Consider the following 20,781-nt stretch of genomic DNA (forward strand, 5'->3'; position numbering starts at 1 on the left):
ATTTCCACATATATATTGAGCAGAAATGAAAGCATGTCCACAGAAAGCGGCTTTCTTTAGAATACCCTGAACCTGGAATCAACCCAGTTATCAATCACCAGGTACACATAGAAACAAATCATGGTATACTGTGGTGCTGTATCCATGCAATGAAATACCAGTCTGCAAAGAAAATAGCAAAGTACTTATGCACACTACATACATACATCTTTAAAAAACATTACGTTGATCAAAAGAAGCCATACACAAAGAGGCCATACTGTATGAAACCCAAGAACAGGCAAAACTCAACTACAGTGACAGAATCAGAAAGCGGTTGCCTCTTGAATGGGGAAGCTAGAATTGCTAGAATGACAGAAAATGTTCAATAGCTTGTTAGGGTGGCCGAGTATAACATTGTCAATGTTCATTAAGTACAGTGAGAATAGTAAGACCTATTCATTTGATTGCACACAAATCATACCTCAGACCAAAAAAATCACAAAAAAACCATCAAATCCAAGTAAGATTAAGGAACTTGAAGGTCTTTATATTAATTAGATACTGCTGCAACAATGCCCAGTGCCAAACAACCACGAAACTCGGGCTTGCAGCAGCAAAAGTTTGGTTTTCGCTCACAGTTGTGCAGGTTTGCCCGTAGTCCTGTGGGACTCGCCTTCTCTGGAGGTCCTAGCAGCCGCCCAGGGCAAGTTCTTCCAAAGGTGCTGACAAAGTCAGAAGAGCAGTGAGCCCTGAGGGCCCTTAGAGGCTCAGCTTATAACTTGCATCCTGGCATGTCCGCCTCCCATTGGCCAAAGCAAATCACGTGGCCCAGCCCACAGCCCATGGGGCAGTCAGGATACCCCACCCCGCAGTGAACCCTGACAAGGGAGGAGAGGTAATGTAAGAGGTGGGACGAAAGTCAGGTGTCCTGACAAGTAGCCCAGTGCGTCTGCACCAGACCATGCAGTCTCTCAGGAGTCTGGAAGCCAACAAACTTGGCCACAGCTGTGCTCCAGAGGAACATTCCAGCACATCTGCACACTCCCACGCAGAGGAGGGTGAGGGAGACAGGAACGACACGGTGCTCCTGCAGGTCCCAGAGGCAAAGCCACGCTCCGGGTTTCCTGGCGTTTGTTCGACACCCAGGAGGCTGCCTTCCTCCTGGAGCAGCACAGCTCTCTGCTCTGAAAGAAGAAGCATGGGATTGGAAAGAAAGGCAATACAGCCATCTAATGGGTCCTGGGTGTCATAGGCCACTTCTACCTCCCTGAGACCATCTGAAGAAGATCATAGCCCAAAGGCCGCGGTGTCCCTACTCCCGTGGCTGGGTTTGAGCATAGGGGTCTGCAGGCATATGGGCACCTGGAAGGGTGGGAGGGCGTGGGTTGTGAGCTGTCTGTCACTGAATGCGCTTCTGCAACACTTTGGGCCCACCCCGGCATAAACACCCAAAAAGGAGATTAGACAGAACTCTGTTCCAAGAAAAGGAGAGAAACTAGACCCATTTTCACCCACCTGCATCTGGTGGAGAGCAGGTCTGGAGACAGGTGGTGCCCATTTCTGCCACATGTACTTAGGGAAACCAGCCAGAAAGAAACTTCAGCCTCTATGTTCCTTCCAGGCATGTGAAACCATTTTCCCCTAACAGCACAGCAAGAGTCACTAAATTCAGTCTCTTTCCACAAAACCGTGGTCTGACCCAGGCCAGCGATCTGCCGTTTCCCCAAATCCTCCTGACTTTGGGCATCTGTCACTACTCCAATCAACTGAAGGAGTCATTTGCTCCCATTCACTCTGCCAACAAACAATGATTGCTCACCTGCTGTGTGTCAGGAACTCTGCTAAGCCCTGGGGATAAGGCTGTGACTGAGAAAAGCATGGTCCCTTCCTTCCAGGAGCTTAAAAACGAGTAGACAGGATGGACATTGACACAGCAGGTTAAGTGGGATGGGAGTTAAAAAGCAGAATTGCACTGGGGTCTGGGGTCTTCAGAGCCTCTTGAGCCACAGAAAGGATCCCACTTTATCCCAAGGGGGGAGGGAGCCATCAAAGGGACAGCATTACGTACATGTGGCTTGGCTACAGTGTTTTTCCTGCAAGCGGCCAGGAAATAAGGGAACAGGACAGGGCTTCAAATTCCACATCCTTCTGTGAGCTTCATTGAATTGGGGGGGGGGGTAAGAAATCAAACTGAAGCATTTTCAAATGCACTTAAATTTTTGCAGTCAGTGGGAAAGGGAGAGTGCATGCAGTACTTATGGCCAAAACCCACAGAGAACGGAACTAGCGTTGGGGGACCTCAGAGGCCACTGGCCAAGGTGGCCAGTGGTTGCAGAGAACACGCACAGGCCCCTTACACTCTAACCCCTCTGCCTGTGCTTTCCAAAAACTGACGGGGGCAAAGTCCTGGCATTGGGATAAAGTGGCCCCTCTTCCCCGCCACTCCACTGGCCAACCATTGCCAAGCCACTGTTTAAAATCACCTAAGGAGACAGACAGAAGGGTCTGGGTTAACATACAGGCTGGCTCCCAGCCCACCATGTGGAGCTGGGAAGTGACTTAAATCTTCATCTGCTTTTTAGTTTTCCATTAGTCAAATAGCAGAGCAAACCTGAAAGTCGAAGGTCTAGCTGGCGTTCGTGCAGTACTGTGAGAGCCCTTGCAATAAGAAAACTAAAAGCAAAAGATATTTCCCACAGAAAATGCAACTGAAAAAAATCTTTTCTTTTCAATTATTCATTCCTCAGCAGGTTTTCCTGGGCAATAGCTCAGAGCCAGGACCACAAAAAAGGTCAGCACCAGAGCTACAGGGGTTGTGGGAGGAGAGGTGGCTGGTTTCCCCCCCACTCCAAATGTTATATTTAGAGGAAACTGCCATTAGCCCACATTTGGTCACTGGACAGCATAGCTTTCTGTTTGTAAACAAACACACAGCTTAGACAGTTTGTTGAGCTTCCAAAGTAGGGATCAAGTTGCCCAGCCAGGCTTGAAGAGCGGTTGGGAGCTGTGGTGTGGGAGCCTCCGAGGGCTTAGAACCGGTGGAATTGATTGAGATGGATTTCTGTTCTCTGACGGGTGGGAACTCTATCAAGAGAGGGCATTTGGGAAAATGATTGTTTAAATGGGTCCCAGAGTAGCCCAGGGTGATAGCTTTGCCCTGCAGCTGAAACGCAGCCGCTCAGGAAATAACAGGCCTGGAGCGAGAGGCCCATCACACCACTAAGAAGGTGTCAGGGCTCTCCTCCAGGGGCTCTGCTGCCCCGGGCGAGGGCAGGATCAGCACTAAGGTGCAGGACGGGTGAGGGGCTGGGGCTCCTGGCTCCCGATTCCCACGATTCCCATGCTCAGTGCTCTGCATGGTGAAGCCTGGGAGAAGCAGAAGTGGGGGACCGGGGGGGGGGTATATCTGCCAAAGGATGACCTGAGAAAATTTCAGTGCCACTCACTTCTGCTTAGATTTCAGGCCAGCTGCACCTCTTTGTTTATAGGCAGAGTTTGCCATGATGTCAGAGGAACTGAATGTGAGCACATACACACACACACACTCACACACACACACACACTCACACACTGGGCTCCATCATTATGGGCATCCTCCCCCCTTCTTTCTTTCAGCGAATATTTAGGGAACTCCGTGTTGTGTGTGTGTGACTGGGCACTTGATCTGGAAGTCAAGTTGTCAGTTTGGAGCTGATGGTCGAAATGGGTGCAAACAAGCTCTCAGTTGGACAAGGGGCAGGGGTGTCAGCGACCGGAACTGCCCTCGGCTGCGTGGGAATCGGTTTGAGGATCCTGCAGGGTCTTTAGTGGGTCTCACAGTCCAAGGTCTGAGATCAGAGACATGAAGCCTTTGATTTTCCTGCACCTAACTTTGTTTTAAACCAAGAAGAGAGAGCAGGGAGGAAAAGCCCTTCTATGAAAAATGAGAAAATAATTTCTATAAAAGGTATTTGTCCTTCCTTGGCTGGTCAGTCTCTGTCCCCTTCCCCACAGGCCCCGCCTGGCCCCAGGTAAAGGCTGGCAGCCTGAAGCCTTACCCTGTGCGGTAGGCTGAATCACTGTCCCTCAGAGATGTCCTGCCCTAACTCCTGGAGCTTGTGAGTGTGTTATGTTACATAGCAGATAGGGGCTTGGCAGATGTGATTAAGTTAAGAACCTTGAGATGGGAAGATTCAGCTGAAATATCCTGTTGGCCCAGTGTAATCACGAAGGTCTTTATGAGAAGGCAACAAGTGGGTGACAGAGGAGAAGGCCATATGAAAGAGAGAGAGAGCCAGAGGCAGAGGGAGAGGATGCTGCTTTGCTGGCTTTGAAGATGGGGGAAGGACCTTGAGCCCAGGAATGGGGGTGGCTGCTGGAAAGACCAGGAAGTGGACCCCCCCTGAGGCCTCCAAATAGAATGCCGCCTGCATCACCTTGATATTAGGCTTCCGACCTGCAATATAAAAACTTGTATCTTTGGCCTCGAAGGTTGTGGTAATCAGGAAATTAATAAGGAAATGGTAGGAATTAATAGGAAGCTAATACACCATGTTAGTGAAAGACTGCTCAGCTTCCAGCTGCCAGCCTGTTTCTCTTTTTTTAGACCACTTTGCTCCTACCTGTGGCATTCCTGAAGTGCCTGAGGATGGACTCCCTTCACCTCCCCAAACAGCTATCAAACAATCACTGAGGAGACCCACTGGGCAGAAATCCCAGCCCCCTTGCCCGTGGATGTGATACTCTGAAGTATGTGTTCCACATGGGCTCCGAGTTCCCCTGTGGGATAGTGTGGCAGCCGACATGGTTAGCGCCTGGCTGCCTTCCCTTCCCTGTTTCACCTTCCCCCTGCCCTCACCCCCAGAGATGCTACTTGTACCTGAATCCTTGTCATGGTCTGCTTTTCAGGGAACACAAATGAAGATGGGGTATGATCAGAGCCCTGCTTTCCTGAGCTAGAATCACTCACTTGAATCTAGAGGCTCAGTCCAGATCAGCCAGATGCTCTCAGCCTGGACTGCAAACCTTAAACAGAGACAAGGGAGCTTAAACCAAGGAGCTCTGGGACCTGGGACAGCCCCCTGGCCACAGGGCTCCTGCTGGCATCGCACAGTCTCCACCTGCTGAGGAGCCCTGTGAGCCTTCCACAGAATCACTTCCTCCTCAGTTAGCCAGAGCTGGTTAATCAACTTTGCTATCAAAGAACCTTAACAGATAGAGACTTCGGGGACGATGAAAGTGTACTTTTCAAAACACCAGAAAGAAGCTGTGCCCTGAAAGGAGAATGGCAAAGAAACAGACTTCACACCTGAGAGTCTTAATTAAATATGGACTTGCAACGTTTCTCAAATAGAAGGCTCAGGGCACCCGATTTGCCCTTTCTCTGCCGTATCAGCCTCTCCTGGATAGCAATGTCTAGCTATAGCCACATGGCTATGTTTAGTCATGATTATTGGAATTTGACCATTCTGAACGTGAGAGAATTCTTAAATAAGCAGACAAGCCAGTGTCCAGGAAACCTGCTCTTCCTGTGTGCACTGCTTGGAGGTGATGGGGACCCTCACCTGTTATTCTGGGTACACTTGTGATAAGCTGAGCCCAGGATATGTAGGGTTTCTTGCCTGATATCACAAAAAAAGTAGGGGAGAGAAGCACCACCACTATTCCCCCAAAATCTGCAGTAAACTCTTTCAGTGGCTTATGAACAACAATAACATGTTGCAAATGATAATGATGCTTAGATTCTAGACAACTGGTATCTAGTTCTAACTCTGCCAATAACTGTGTAACTGTGGGCAAGACATTTCACCTGCCTACGTCTCCATTTCCCTCAACTATGAAATGAGAGGATTGGACAAGGTGGTCACTCTCTGATCTTGTGGCTATCGAGAGCATCGTTCTTGGATAATCTGACACCAGCCAAGTTGTCATGGAAATGAAGGTGAGTAAACATATTGCCCCCTGGCCTGCATGGCTACCTCTTCTTCACACCAAGCCTCCAGCAACCCGGGAGTTTGAACATGGTGTGGAGGAGAGACTGCTCCATGACGTGATCACTGTCTGGACCTAGGCCACACAGAGATTGCTTTCCACAAACCCCACTTAGAGATGTCTGATCATACTTGATGTTCATTCTGATATAAATCAGCAGGCTTCCCTTGCCTCCTGTTATGTGTTAGGTCCTGGAACATGTTGTCGTCCTGACCTGGTCAAGAGTGTAAAGTAATGTCCCGTACCTGGCAGCGCTCATGTACTCGTACCTGTGACCAGTGCCCCTTTTACCCCATGCAATGCCTTGGCACGTGCCAAGTGGTGTGGGCATCCATTTCATCTTACAGCCGCCCAGGACATGCCTGGTATATAAGTTTCCCTTTGTAATAACCTCTGATAACTGCCAGGCTGGCGTGACCAGCCTTGTTCTTTCCCTGCCCTCCACTTAAGAAGGTAGATTTCCAGTCTCAGAACTTTTCACTGGGTGTGAAAACATGGGGATCCAAACTCTTTTCTTTCAACATGAAATAGAGGTCAGAGAAATAGAAAGATAGCTCTAAGTTTAATTTTACTTCCAAATAACTGGTAGGTCAGTGTTGTAAGTGAATGCATTGGCTTTCAAATGAGAAAAAGCCAAAAGTACATCTTATCCCTCATTAGACATAAAATGAAAATATCTCTGCTCCCTCCAGAATGCAAGGGCATTTCATTTCTTAAAGATGCTTTAAAAGAAATATGTTCATTTGGGGGATACTTAAGCTTATGGTTTTCCATAAAACTGCTACTTTTTAGGACTTTGGCTAAAACCTCGAATCTGCTGAACCACTTCATTTAGCCAACATTTCGAGCACCTGCTGTTCACCAGACACAGTTACGCAGTGGAAGTACAAAGCCATATAATGCATATGCCTTTTATTTAAAAACTCACTCTTATTCATTTAGTCTACAACTACATTCTGGCACCTATTATGTACTAGAAACAGAACTAGTACTTGGAGAAATAAGAGTGAATCAGATAGAGTATCTTCAGTCCACTGGCGGCTGACTCTGGGGGCATCTCAAACAGGCGCAGGTTGGGGCAGCTGGGACTCCTTGGACAACTCTGTCTCTATGTGGTCTCTCTACCAGGTCCCACAACCAGGGCGCTCAGGTGGCAAGACTTCTTACACGTAGTTCATGATTCCCAAGTCTTCTGAGAGAGAGAGAGAGAGAGAGAGAGAGAGAGAGAAATATGAGCACCAGGTGAAAGCCCATCACCTTTCCTGACCCAGCCTCAAAAATCACCACACCAATTGTGGTAACAAGCCCCCTAAATACAAAAGAGGGAGTGATTATCACATTATAAGAAGAGTATGTGAGATAGGAGGTGATAGGTAGTAGATAGATGATAGATAGGTGATGATGGTAGATGATGATGATAGATGATAGATAGATAGATGATGATAGATAGATAGATAGATAGATAGATAGATAGATAGATAGATAGATGATAGATAGATAGATAGATAGATGATAGATAGATGATAGATAGATAGATAGATAGATAGATAGATAGATAGATAGATAGATAGATAGATGATAGATAGATGATAGATGATAGATGATAGATAGATAGATAGATAGATAGATAGATAGATAGATAGATAGATAGATAGATAGATACATACATACATACATACATACATACATACATAGATACATAGATAGATGATAGATAGATAGATGATAGATAGATAGATAGATAGATAGATAGATAGATAGATAGATAGATAGATAGATAGATAGATGATAGATAGATAGATGATATAGATAGACAGATAGATGATTTATAGATAGATGATAGATGATAGATAGATATAGATAGATGATAGATAGATGATAGATAGATAGATAGATAGATAGATGATAGATAGATAGATAGATAGATAGATAGATAGATAGATAGATAGATGATATAGATAGACAGATAGATGATTTATAGATAGATGATAGATGATAGATAGATATAGATAGATGATAGATATAGATAGATAGATGATGATAGATAGATAGATAGATAGATAGATAGATAGATAGATAGATAGATAGATGATAGATAGATGATAGATGATAGATAGATAGATAGATAGATAGATAGATAGATAGATAGATAGATGATAGATAGATAGATAGATACATAGATACATAGATACATAGATACATAGATACATAGATACATAGATACATAGATACATAGATACATAGATAGATGATAGAGATAGATAGATAGATAGATAGATAGATAGATAGATAGATAGATAGATAGATAGATATAGATAGATAGATAGATAGATAGATAGATAGATAGATAGATAGATAGATAGATAGATGATATAGATAGACAGATAGATGATTTATAGATAGATGATAGATGATAGAAAGATATAGATAGATGATAGATATAGATAGATGATAGATAGATAGATGATAGATAGATGATAGATGATAGATAGATAGATAGATAGATAGATAGATAGATAGATAGATGATAGATAGATAGATAGATGATAGATAGATAGATAGATAGATAGATAGATAGATAGATAGATAGATAGATAGATGATAGATAGATCTTTGAAATTACAAATCTGCCATCTTTTCCCCATTGACACTGGAGACCCCTCTCCTGGCACCAGCACAAGCTCATCGTTGACTTTGAAAAGACCCAAAGCCTTTTGACTTTTGAGTTTGGGGGCCTGTAATACCTTGGAATGAGAGGTATCACATGGTAGTTGACTCTAGAGACAGACTGCCTATAATTAAATCTTAGTTCTTTGACTTATAACTGGGTGACCCTGGATAAATTGCTGAATTGCTTTCTGCCTGTTTCCTCACATGTCACATGAGGGTAATAATGATACCCCAAAGTGTAGCTGCAAGAATAAATGATGTCAGTATATGCCAGTGCTTAGAACAGTACTGTCAGGCAGGAAGCCCTCAAAGAATAAAGCCAGCTATTATTTTATGAGAGCTGTTATTATTATTGTCACCATTCCTCCTTAAGTTGCCTTCAAATGAGTCTCCTTGAGGAGATAGGTGGTAGAGTTGTCTTGGTTTGAGCTCCCACAGGAGCAGTGTCTGAGACCTGAGGTTGGGTGCAATTTACTAGTCAGTGATTCCATGAGGCAGGAGCGAGGGAGCAGAGAATGCATGACAGAGCAGGGAGAGAAGCTGCTAAAATGTGCACGAGTGACGATGACAGTGGGAGCCCTGGGGACACAAAACAAGCCTTTGAAGCCTCCCTCTAATAGGCTTAAGCAGTCTTTTCCCACTTCAAAAACAACAACTCTGCAGCAGAAAACTGAAGAGGAGCTGAGGTGGAACCCTGGCCGCAGGCACCAAACCCCTCCATAACTTGCCAAAATTGGGGAACGGGGGTGAACACATAAAGTGCAATACTGCCCATTGTCACACCCACACCCTTAGGACCAATGTTGCCATGAACACAGGGGTGCATAGACTCTTTCTGGTCGGTAACAGCCTAAGTGCCCATCAGTAGATGAATGGATATAAAAGCTGTGGCACATTTACATGATAGAATACTATGCAGCTATAAAAAAGAAGGATTTATTAACTTTTGTGACAGCATGGATGGACTTGGAGAGTATTATGCTGAGTGAAATAAGTCAGTCAGAGAAAGACAAATATCATATGATCGCACTTATATGTGGAATCTAATGAACAAAATAAACTGATAAACAAAATAGGTGCAGAGGCATGGATGCATGGAACAGACTGACATGTCTTTAGGCGAGGGGGGAAATGGGAAGAGATTAACCAAAGAACTCATATACAAATATGCATAACCAATGGACACAGACAATAGTGTGGTAAAAGCCTGGGGTGGGGCAGGAGCTGGGAGGAGGTGAGGGGAAAGGGGGGGTAATTGGGGGACATCTGTAATAGTGTCAACAATAAAATTAAATTACATTTAAAAATAAATAAATAAGTAATTTTTGAATAAATGAACCTTCAAAGGTCCAATACAAATCTCTTGTACTTACATGGGGCCTCCCTGTTTCCCTCGCTGTACTTGAATAAGGAAGGGTTCACCTTCATGGCCTAGAATAAGAATAAAGGCCATTTAAAGACTGCCTGAAAAGTAACTCATTAAAAAAAAAAAAATCCAAGGCTCAAATGGCAACTGTCCCCCCAGGCAGAGTAGTCAGGGCTGGGGTTGCCCTGTGGCCACGGAGGGACTCTGGTCACGCTGGAGAGGCTGGTGCAAGAGAAAGGGCGCGGGGAGAACTGGACGCCTGGTCTAGCCTTAATTGCAGTGTTTGGTTCTTTTTTGAGCCACCAAAGAGAGTTCTGACGATCAATTCACAGGCTGCTGCTTGGGGTCAAGTGTGGGACTTTTCTGCCAGGAGCAAAGCTTAGAGACAATTTGGGACACCATTCGGTTCTGATCCCATCCTGCCTATCCATCTACTGCAATGTCTGCCCCGTGCAGAGGGGCAGAGGAGCCGGCTAATGAGCCCAGTTCCACTTGGGGTGTCGTGCTCCCCAAGGTGCTATCACAGTGTGGTTCTCCGAGGCTCCAAAGAGAGGATCCACAGCACCACGAGGAGGCCAACAAAAAGGCCGTTGGTTGCTGTGTGCACCTGCAGGGCAAGCGGGAGAGGCCTGAGTCTTCAGATGTGGGAGAGGAATTAAGTGAATCCTGCAGCGGGTGGCAGGCGGAGGCAGGCCCGACACTGGCAGATTATCCACAGGCCAGGCCAGCCTAATGCCAGCCAAACATTCCCCGCACTGGGACGCTGCTCACTCAGAGCTGAGGAGGTTGGTGTCAGCCCGAGAGTAATGAGACGAGGGGAGCCAGACACAAGCCACTGGGCACAACCAAAGGGGTGGCCTTTAAAACACCTGCGTGTTGGCACCGCTGTGCTCCTTCCTGGAGGCTCTGGGGAAGGGTGTGTTCAAGCTCCTTCAGGTTGCTGGCTGAATTCGGTTACCTGCAGTTAGAGGACAAGGTTCTGTTTCTCGCTGGCTGTCAGCCAGGCTAGTTTCTGCTCCTAGGGGCTTCCCACAAAGGCATCCTACTCTTACCTGGAGAATCTAAGTCACTCTGACACAGAAAACAGCTGGACTTACAACTCCTGTGTGGACCTTCAAAAAGGGGTTGCTGGCCACACTATTTCACATTACCTTAACTTCACTGTTTCAAAGGAAAATGACCCCGGTTTCCCTTGTGTCCAGACGTAATGCTGATCCCTTATACACCACCCTGCTCTGCTTCGAGCCCGTGAAAATGCTGCTTCAGTTACATTTCGCCTAAACTCCACCCTTCTCCAAAATCCTGTGATAACTAGTTATTATTTCTTTGGAAAGAGGCACCGCACTTCCTCTGGGGTGTGTCCTTCCCCATTGCAATGACTCAGTAATCTGACTTGGTAGGACTAGAGGCTTGTCTAAGGATGATTGAACTGGAACAACTTAAAAGTGCTTAATACAGAGTTTGGCACATGGCAACAACGATTTAATCTCATCTGTAGTAAAAAATATAATAATACTGTAATAATTATCATTATTATCATCAACTCTGGGTAAATAAAAGGCACTGATGCTGTGCAAAGGGTAGAAGCTGTGAATGAGCTGGTTGGAAAAAACAAACAAATTGTATGCACCACGTCTGCAGAAATCCCTGCTACTGCTGAGACCTCCTGAGGGCAAATTTCCTCCTCAGAAACCATGTGATAGCACCCTTGGTGCTGGCAGGGCTGTTCAGACATTTTAAAGACATCTTCGACATGCAGTATGGCCCCAGGTCTACTCCTCCAGACTGTAAGTTAGAATAATTAAGCCACAGCATTTAAGCCTTTAAAATTGTTTTAAAATCAGCCCTATGACTGATGCTAAATGCAAAAATACGTTGATGTGTGATATGTTTCTGATTTTTTCTTACTAAAAATGTAAAAATTTTATATTTTAATAATAAGTATGGGTAATCTTAGCATAATATAAAAGGCTTTGGGCTTTGGGGGCATCTTTTAGAAACATGCCAGACTTGATTTGGTGTTCAATGAGGACCTGGTGAGGATGGAGGACATCAAGCATCTCTCATTTGAGTAATTAATATTAAGATAGATTTAAATGCATTCATCAAACACCCAGTTTTAAAGAGCTGAGTCAGTATCTGGCAATGTTTGGCACATAACAGACTATGAATTATATTTACTGAATAAACAAATGGGCTCTGATATGTGCTTCAGACAGAATACCGCTCTCTAGAAATGTAGACATGAGAGAAAATACTGGGCCTCCAGACAATAGGGTAAAAATAGTATATGTATAAATGGACAAAAACTACCATAGAGCCACAGAAGAAGAAAAAGATCTGTAAAATTCAGGATAAACAAAGCAATCTAGCTCACTTTTATTGGAAAAGCTAATCATTTGCTGGTTCTTAGGTCAACGGCCCAGTCTTCTGTAAAGTGCTGGGTGTCCATTGGTGAATGTTGGATGCACAGATTTCTGCCGTGTATGGTTTCCTTCCAACCTTAACGGAAACGCAAGCTCTCTCCCAACTTCTTTGTATGAACACTTCTGATACTCACTTTATAGGGCCTTACTAAGTTAAGAAATAACTCTTATTCACAGAAAACACATAAACACGCCATTAAAAGTTAGGATATGCTCACAGCAACAAAACAAACTATATTTTAGTCATATATCCTATGTTTTATGGTAAATTCCTCCTCACAGAAATCTTAGAGGTACTATCACCTCCATAAAGTGGGACACACACCCCAATCCTCAAAGGGAGCATTTCAGAACTTTGAAAATCCTGATTCCCTATTGAATTTTGCAAAGAAATTGATTCTACAATCACAGAGAAAACATGAACAGTAACAGCAGGAACTTCCTTCTTTTGTTTCTCAGTCCCACCCATTTTGAAAAGCTCTCTGAGTTCTTTAAACATCAACCTGGTTTATGGAGTAGAACAAATGAGAGAAATAAACATTTCTGCCTGAAATTTCAGTTATAAAGAAAAACCCAGGTTCAGCGTCATTGTTATTGGCCAAATCCCTAGCTCAGGGTTGAAATGGCTTGTCTTCCTCTTGCCTGGAACAAAGAAAACAATTCTTAGTGATTAGGAGCAAATCCGAATCGTCCCATAAAACTACTTTTTTCTTTCACTTTTCTCCCTTCTGCTCTACCTTGCTATAATACAAGGCTACTGCCAATTTGGGGAAGATTTCAGTTAAAGTTCATTTAACACCTCCAAGGACATCGGAAGATATGTGGTACTTCCAAAACTATATCAAAATAACAATAAAATACAAGAAATGAGTTGTAGCTACTAACACATCTATAATGATAGTATGAAGAGTAGATGACTAAATCTCCTCTTTAATTTCTGTTACTTGAAATTAATTCTAAATAATTTACTACTCCGGAGAGTATTAAATATAGAACCAGCCTGAATTTTCTCTTATGGCACCAGTGCCACTGTATTTAGGGTGTGTGGATTTTTGAGCCACTTTCTGTAGCAAAAGCATATGAAGTGAATTCCTAGTTTTGCTCACACCGCACTCAAATATATGGAGAAGGCTGGCATCTTTATTTCTCTAAAATTGACTTTATGCTTCTCACAAGTGCCACCTGCTGGCTTGTATGTGCGTGTCCTTAGGAATGTGCATGGAAGCTCGGAGGCATTCAAATTTTCATGGGCATTCAAAAGCAACCTTTTTGTTGAATATGTGCAGATATTTTAAGTGTACAGTTGCATGGGTTTTCACAAAGTACGCACACCCATGGAGTGCGTATCAAAAACTAGAACATCATCAGTACCCAGAACCACCTCCCTGTTACTAAACCTGCAGCGTAGGGTAATGGATATATTTCAATCTGGGAACCTCAGTCCGAGTCAATATTTTAAACTGTGCATGAAATTGTTCACTATGTAAAATGTTCAGTCTGTCAGATGGCAGCCCTTTCTCCCTTCTCTGCCCTCAGCAAGAGAGCACTTGAGTAGGGAGGCTATAGGCTAGAGGTAGCCTCCTGGTTTGGAGGCAGGAGGGTCTCGGATCTGCATTTAGAGTCCTCACTGGTTTGGGGACAAGAGTCTGTGCTCACCCTGCTGTCATCAGCTGCTGGCACCTGCGTCACTCAGGTAGTGCACAGCTGAGCAGTGCCCAGTTTCTGTTCCTGCTGCCTGGGCCCCCATCAGCGCCTCAGCTCTGGATGCTGTTCTGAATCCCTCCCACTGTATGGTCATGGTCCTGGCCCAGACAGTTCCAGATGGCACTTTTTTCTCTGCTATAATGACCATGTTCCCAATTTTCTCCATTTCTCCCTCTAAGGGGCATGTGAGAGCACCTGGTTCCATTCTTGTCACACAGGAACTGAGGACAGCTTGGAACACCCGATTTTAAGCCCTCCCTATGTGTCTAAGTACACTTCACTGCCTTTAACGTCAGGAAGGTTTCTTTTGCCAGGGTCATAAATGGGAATGGGGTCTTGAAAGGAATCTCAGACATGCCTGATCACCTGTGTCCCCTGCAGGAGCACCACTGCCCATTGTCAGGCTGAAGGTGGCCGGATGCAGGGTTCTCTTAGAGACCTATAGGTTCTCTCCAGTAGGCCTGGGAAGCAGACCACAGACCAGCACTCCTGGGCTACCCCAGAGCTATGAGTATAAACTTAAGGAAAGGCAGTCACGTTTTTAAGAATAAGAACTTTAGCAACTGTATGTTCCTTCCCCTGTATCTCTTCTCCTCCCCCTCCTTAAAGCAAACTTTGAGTATTTAATACAATAATCTTCAGGCTTTGCTTTCTTCAATATTATATCCTAGGACTGTAACCCTCTGACTGGGCTTTTCTTTCTCCACCCTGCATCCATTTACTGCTCACCTAGTGTCACAGACAGAAGGGATCTGGAAGAATATCTATCATCTGAGCCTCCAGGTCCAATTCCATCTGTTCAATGGGACCTAAAGGAATTTTAGGAGCTCCTTTCTCTCATAATTAAACCTGACTTTCAAAACCTTGTTTTAAAATAATAGCAACAATTTTACCTACCAGAAGATTACCTTCTGTTGTTTTTGAATTTCTGCTATAACAATCCTTATCTCTCCCCTCCTTCCAGTCCCCCCACATCACCCATCTGCTGAAGGACACAAGGTACTTTAGGTTGACTAAGGCCATATATACAGAAACATAAAATAGCATTTCCCCCAATGTCCCTGCATTAACATAGAATGATATATTAAAACTAACGAATGCTACTAGCTTCAAAAACATTGAGTCAAGAACACTTGAAAACACTCGACAGACATTTACGTTTATATAGTCCTTTATGGTTTATAAGATGCTTACCTGTAAATTACCTTACTGTCCTCAGTCAGTGCAGCAGGTATTTCCATCTTCATCCGGAGGCCTAGGGGGTTAAACTCTCTGCCATCAGTATATATGATGTGGTGACAAATAAACAAACCTCCTGTTTTAAAATACATCTTTCCTATAGCACTGAAGGTAAAAGTTAAAATTAGGGACTGGGATAGACTCTCTTGATTTTTAGAAGAACCATCTTTCTGAGTCACTTTTGTCATGAAATGTATCAATAACAGGGGTGCACTATCTTTGGAGAACTCTGAATATTGGCAGCACAATCTCAATTCAAATGCTGCACGATGTCCTGTTTAGAGATGTGACCAGCACAACTCTGGCCGGGCTCTGCATTGCAGAGTGTAATACGACCAGGATTCATGCTTTGCCTCAGACAAGAACCAGAGACAGGTGGACATCAAAAACTTGAACTCTACTTGGGGGCAAAGCACAGGCCCCAGTAACATAGCACCATGCTAGGAACTACGGCCAGCAGAGGAATTAAAGGGAATGGGCAGCTGGTAAATTCTAGGAAAACAGAGTTGGAGGTGTATTTTTGTTTCTCTTGCACAAGGCAGTTTCCTAATGTTACCCTCAAGTGTCAGGAAAGTCTATTTAATTCATAGCCCTTTCGTAAGGCAGGATTGGAGGGAGCAGCTTTGTCTACATTCTTTGGCAAAACAGACCAGAGATGATAACTACAGCGTGAAAGAGGGGCCAGAGACCTGCAGGAGGAGAGAGAGGAAGGGAGTTGAGCCTGAGCCCAGAGCTGAAGTTCTGAGGGGCGCAGGTGGGCTTGAGGAACATTCTAGCACTCCTTGGGGTTCTCAGAGATCCCGACAGTATCCACAGGGCACTCAGATTGCAGTAAAGGAAAGGGGACCTCCAATATACTGGAAATTAATTGGACAGAGAATTAGTCATCTTTATGGATAACTTGTACCTGTGACATTTGGTTTAGCCAAGAATAAATTATTATAGTTAAATATTATCTTTCTTATAGATGTCAGTTAAGCAGAATTAAAGAATATTATCATATAATCAAAAAAATGAATTTGTCTTTATTATTTTCTATTCTCAGAGCCATCTCTCTTCCCAGCCATTCATAGGTCTGTGGGAATCATTTCTTAGTGAAGCACCTATTTTATATCCAACCAGAAGATGTCAGCCCAAGCTCAGTCATCTGGGCATTTTCCTGGACCACAGAGTAAGCTTTCCTTTTTCTGTCTCATCAGGAGGAAGTTTAAGATCCTGACAACCCTCAGGATCAGGTACAGTGACCATAGTGGCCACTTGCCCTGGAGCTCTTCATACATGAGACCCATGGCCTCTGTGGCTCTGAGCAGATGAACAATCTTTGGATTGTGGGCGCTAAATAAATAACAATTGATTGCTGAGCTCTAGTCACTTCAAAAGGGCCTCTGCCTAAGAGCAGTTTGCACAATCTCCGGAAGAGCCACCTTTCCTTCCCACAGAAGTCCCTAAGCCTGGGACGTGCTGGCATTTCCTGTACAAGAACAGGAAACAGGTGTCCTGACCCACGCGGAGAGGACACCGCGTACCTACATCCAGTGAGGTGCATGAAGGCCGCTCCAGGACTGGCTCAGCAGCTGGCGAGGCCTGCGCGCATGAAAATGACTTTCGCACTTGCAACCTGCCCTCCCCAGTGTATCAGCAGAACCCCATGGAGCAAGATGCTTCTGGTAGCTCTAAGAATCACATTCTTGCCATAAAACAAAGAAGGCAAAGCAGGTAGGGGGTTGCTTTTCTTTCCTTGTGGATTTTTGTGAGGGTGGAAATAACCTTTTCCAGACACCTCCCAGCAGGTATAAGTTTACAGTTCACTGGCCAACCTGCCCTTGAAAAGGTCATCAGGAAGAGGAGAGGAGGGGCCATGACAGGTATAGATTGGTTAGACCCATCCCCTGGGGCATGACATTGCCCCACACTGAATAAAAAGGGGCTCCATTACCAAGGCTATTGGAAAGGCAGCTTGCAAAATCTGCTTCACAGATTAAAAAACTGATTTTTTTTTTTTAAACCTGCCAAAAATCCATATGAGAATACACCCTATTATTAGTAAATCAATATTAAAAACATATACTGTCCAGGTAACTTATCATAGTGAAATCTTTTAAGTTTTGTGTAGCTCAATTGACTACTTGCAAAGATAATTTGTGAAAATTTTACTATTTTGATTGCATTTTGGGGCCAGTTCATTAAGTCACAATACAGTGGGGTAAAACAGAGATTTTCTATTTCCCCACTATTTATTACTTTCCTTGGAGTTCTGCTGAACCTCTCTGTCCAACCCCTTAGGGAACTCTTGGGCAGATTCCATAACTTTCTATCACTTTCAATTATCTATTTCAGTCTCATCTCTCCTCTTCTCCAGGCAAAGGCTCCACCTTCAGAATGTTCAGAATGGATGAGTTTGTGGGCTACTCTCTCCTTTCTTCCACTCCAACAATTTGAGGTTGGTCAGTGGGAAGACACAGTTCATCTTCTGGAGTCCCTCCTGGTGTTCTTTCTTCTAGCCTCCAGGTCCTCACTTGATGAATGAGGAACATTTAAGCTCAGAAAGTATTCAGTGACTTACAATCTTGCAGCTAGTAAATGGGACAGATGCACAGGTCAGTCTGATTCCAAAGCCCATACTTTTACCAATTATACTGCTTTTTATACAAATAGCAGTATCTGGTAAGTGGGACCAACAATCTGTCTGAATAATGAGTTTTAAATTAACTGACACCAAAGTAAAAAATTAATTAAAAAGGAGTGGCCACCACCAGTCATAAAGAGCACTCACCTTTTCCACTTAAAACCCACTCAGCCTATCCATTCCCCCCGGTGAGAGTCATTGAGAGTCCTCCGAACAGTGAAGAGCTGGAACATAACCTCCCCGTCAGGCTCGCTTGCAATTAGGAAGGGGCCTGAAAGCACACAGGAAAGGAACTGTAATAAAAGGTGAAAGTGAAACATCCTAGAACAAAGGCAAAGATCACATTTTAAAGGGACTCTGAAGCTCAGTTTCATGTCCTAGGAAGTGACAGTCTGAGCTGCGTCTAGGGAATGGACTGTAGAGATGAGCAACGTCAGGGAGGAATCGGAGGCTAGAGAACAGCAGCAAGCAAAGCAGAGGCAAGAAATCAGCCAGCAGTTTCGGGGAACAGACAGCTATAGCTAGTTTGGCTAGAATGTAAATTATGTGGAATTTATAGATGAGAGATTGGGAGATAAAATTAAAATTCAAGTAAGGGTCAGATCACAGAGAGCCTTCGGTGTGGAGTCCAGGCAGTGACTGGGACCCCACTGAAAGAGTCTGAGCTGAGTGTTATTTCTCTAGAGTTGAGTCTTAGGACAGTGAGCCTTTGAGCCCTGTGTAGGATCAATGAAATGAGGAGACACAGGAAAAGTAAAACTAGAAGAGCAAGCAGGCAACTACTACAGCTATCGTGGGAGGCATTAACAGAATAAATACTGCCAAGGACGTGGGGCAACTGGAACTTTTGCACACTGCTGTTTGAGGTAGAAAGCAGAACAATCACTTCTCAGAGTTTGGCAATCTTCTTATAAAGTTTAACTTTACCTTATGACCGAGCAATTTTATTCCTAGGCACTGCCCAAGAGACGTGAAAACACGCAGCCACACAAAGACTTGTAGGAGAATATTTCCAATAGCCTCGCTCAAAATACTGAAAAACTGGAAACAACTCAAATGCCCACCAATAAAAAGTTAGGTAAATAAATTCAGTATATTCATATAATGGAATGCCACTTCACAATAAAAGAGATTGAACTACTGAAAGTTAATCTATGGCAATAGAATCAAATACTTGGTGTTGGGGGAGGGAAGTAGAGGGAGAATGGACAGAGAAGTTGTGTGAGGGAAATTCCTGGAGGGTGCAAATGTTCTGTGTATTATTTTTGGTGGTTACACATATAATTGTCAAAAATTTGTCAATCTGAACATGTGATACTTCAGCATTTTATTTTATGTTAATTATATCTCAGTTTTTTAAAAAAAAATTCTAGGGCCCTGAAAATGTAACATCACTCAACTTTCCTGAAAACAAAAACCTAACAAATTAAAACACTCAAATACATTACCTGAGGAATCAATCTAAATAAAATAGCAGAGCCCAGCCGGGCGTGGTTCAGCTGTTGAGCATTGACCTAAGATCCATGAGATCGAGGTTCAATTCCCAGTCAGGGCACATGCCCGGGTTGCGGGCTCGATCCCCAGTAGGGGGCATGCAGGAGACAGCCGATCAGTGATTCTCATGATTGATATTCCTCTCTCTCCCCCTCTCCCTTCTTCTCTGAAACCAATAAAGATATATTAAAAATAAATAAATAAATAAATAAATAAATAAATAAATAAATAAATAAATAAAAAATAAACTAGCAGACATACTGGATTTAAAAGGCCTAGAGGGGAGCAATAAAACCAATAAAAAGCTATAGTAAAGATGAAATTAGATGCTTAGATTTTTTAATTAATTAATCTTTTTTGTAAGAGATAATGCATGTTATAAAATTAATGCTTTAACAACAGCCTATATCTTTAATGCTAAGTTATGGTCAAAAATTCTGAGAATTCAGTTGAAAAAGGTAAAGCAGTGGTGTGTTTAAAAAAAAAATCTATAATTAAAAGGAATAAAATCTTGTTGCAGAGAAAGTCAGTATTATGCTCAAGTGTTATATTTATACATTTAAAAATATTCATTTGTAAACTCTTTTTAAAGAATATTTTTTTCCAGTTAAATTCATGGTTCATGAAATCTGCTTTGGAATTAAAACTGATCTACTGCATTTATTTTTCACACTGAGAGTAATGCAGTGCTTACTGAAGTGTGTCCTATCTGTTAGGCAGATAGAGCTCAAGGAAAAAGCAGCACATAGCTCTCTGTAATTAGCTTACGAAGAAAAATTAAATTACTATTCATCTCTCACCCAGATAAGCTCTAAGAAGGGTATACTTAATGTTACCTGTTTGGGGAGTCAGAAATTACACTTCCTGTTTAAAAGCAAGATAGAAATCTGCAGAACTGTCTTTCTGGTGGCTTGCTTGGGGAGCAAAGTGAGTTACACTGGAAGTCCATTCGAGAAGGAAAATACAGCCTTCGCCATGTGTAACTCACGTACCTCTCTCAAGAAGAAAAGATAAGCTGTTACCTGGAGATGTCTTTTGCAGGGATAAGCAGGTGATAGTTCTGTGTAGAAATCAGATACAGAGTAGAGCGTGATATACCAAATGCAAACTCTTGAAATATGTTATGATCGTTTGGGTCTCCTCTGCTCCCCACTCTGGATACTTGTTAATTCTCTGAGCTTCTACTGCTCTAGGAGACTAGAACTAAATGGAATGATTCTTTATGGACAAGCGGTTGGATAAATAGTGGTAAATCTCTACAAGGAAATAGTAGACCGTTTATAAGTAGAGTGAATTAGTTGCAT

The 20,781-nt window shown here is 43.5% G+C and overlaps 1 long non-coding RNA gene across 1 annotated transcript; it reads right to left on the reverse strand.

Moving 5' to 3' along the window:
* Positions 1 to 10,038: 10,038 nt before the first annotated feature.
* LOC107536354 (uncharacterized) lies at positions 10,039 to 19,501 on the reverse strand. Its single transcript, XR_015714765.1, has 3 exons — positions 18,131 to 19,501; positions 15,313 to 15,373; positions 10,039 to 10,053 (listed from the first exon to the last, which is right to left on the reverse strand). It is a non-coding gene; the product is annotated as an uncharacterized LOC107536354 (long non-coding RNA).
* Between the last annotated feature and the right edge of the window lie 1,280 nt (positions 19,502 to 20,781).

The sequence above is a fragment of the Miniopterus natalensis genome, chromosome 7 (genome assembly GCF_054644295.1).
Source record: "Miniopterus natalensis isolate mMinNat1 chromosome 7, mMinNat1.hap1, whole genome shotgun sequence".
Classification (NCBI taxonomy): domain Eukaryota; kingdom Metazoa; phylum Chordata; class Mammalia; order Chiroptera; family Miniopteridae; genus Miniopterus; species Miniopterus natalensis.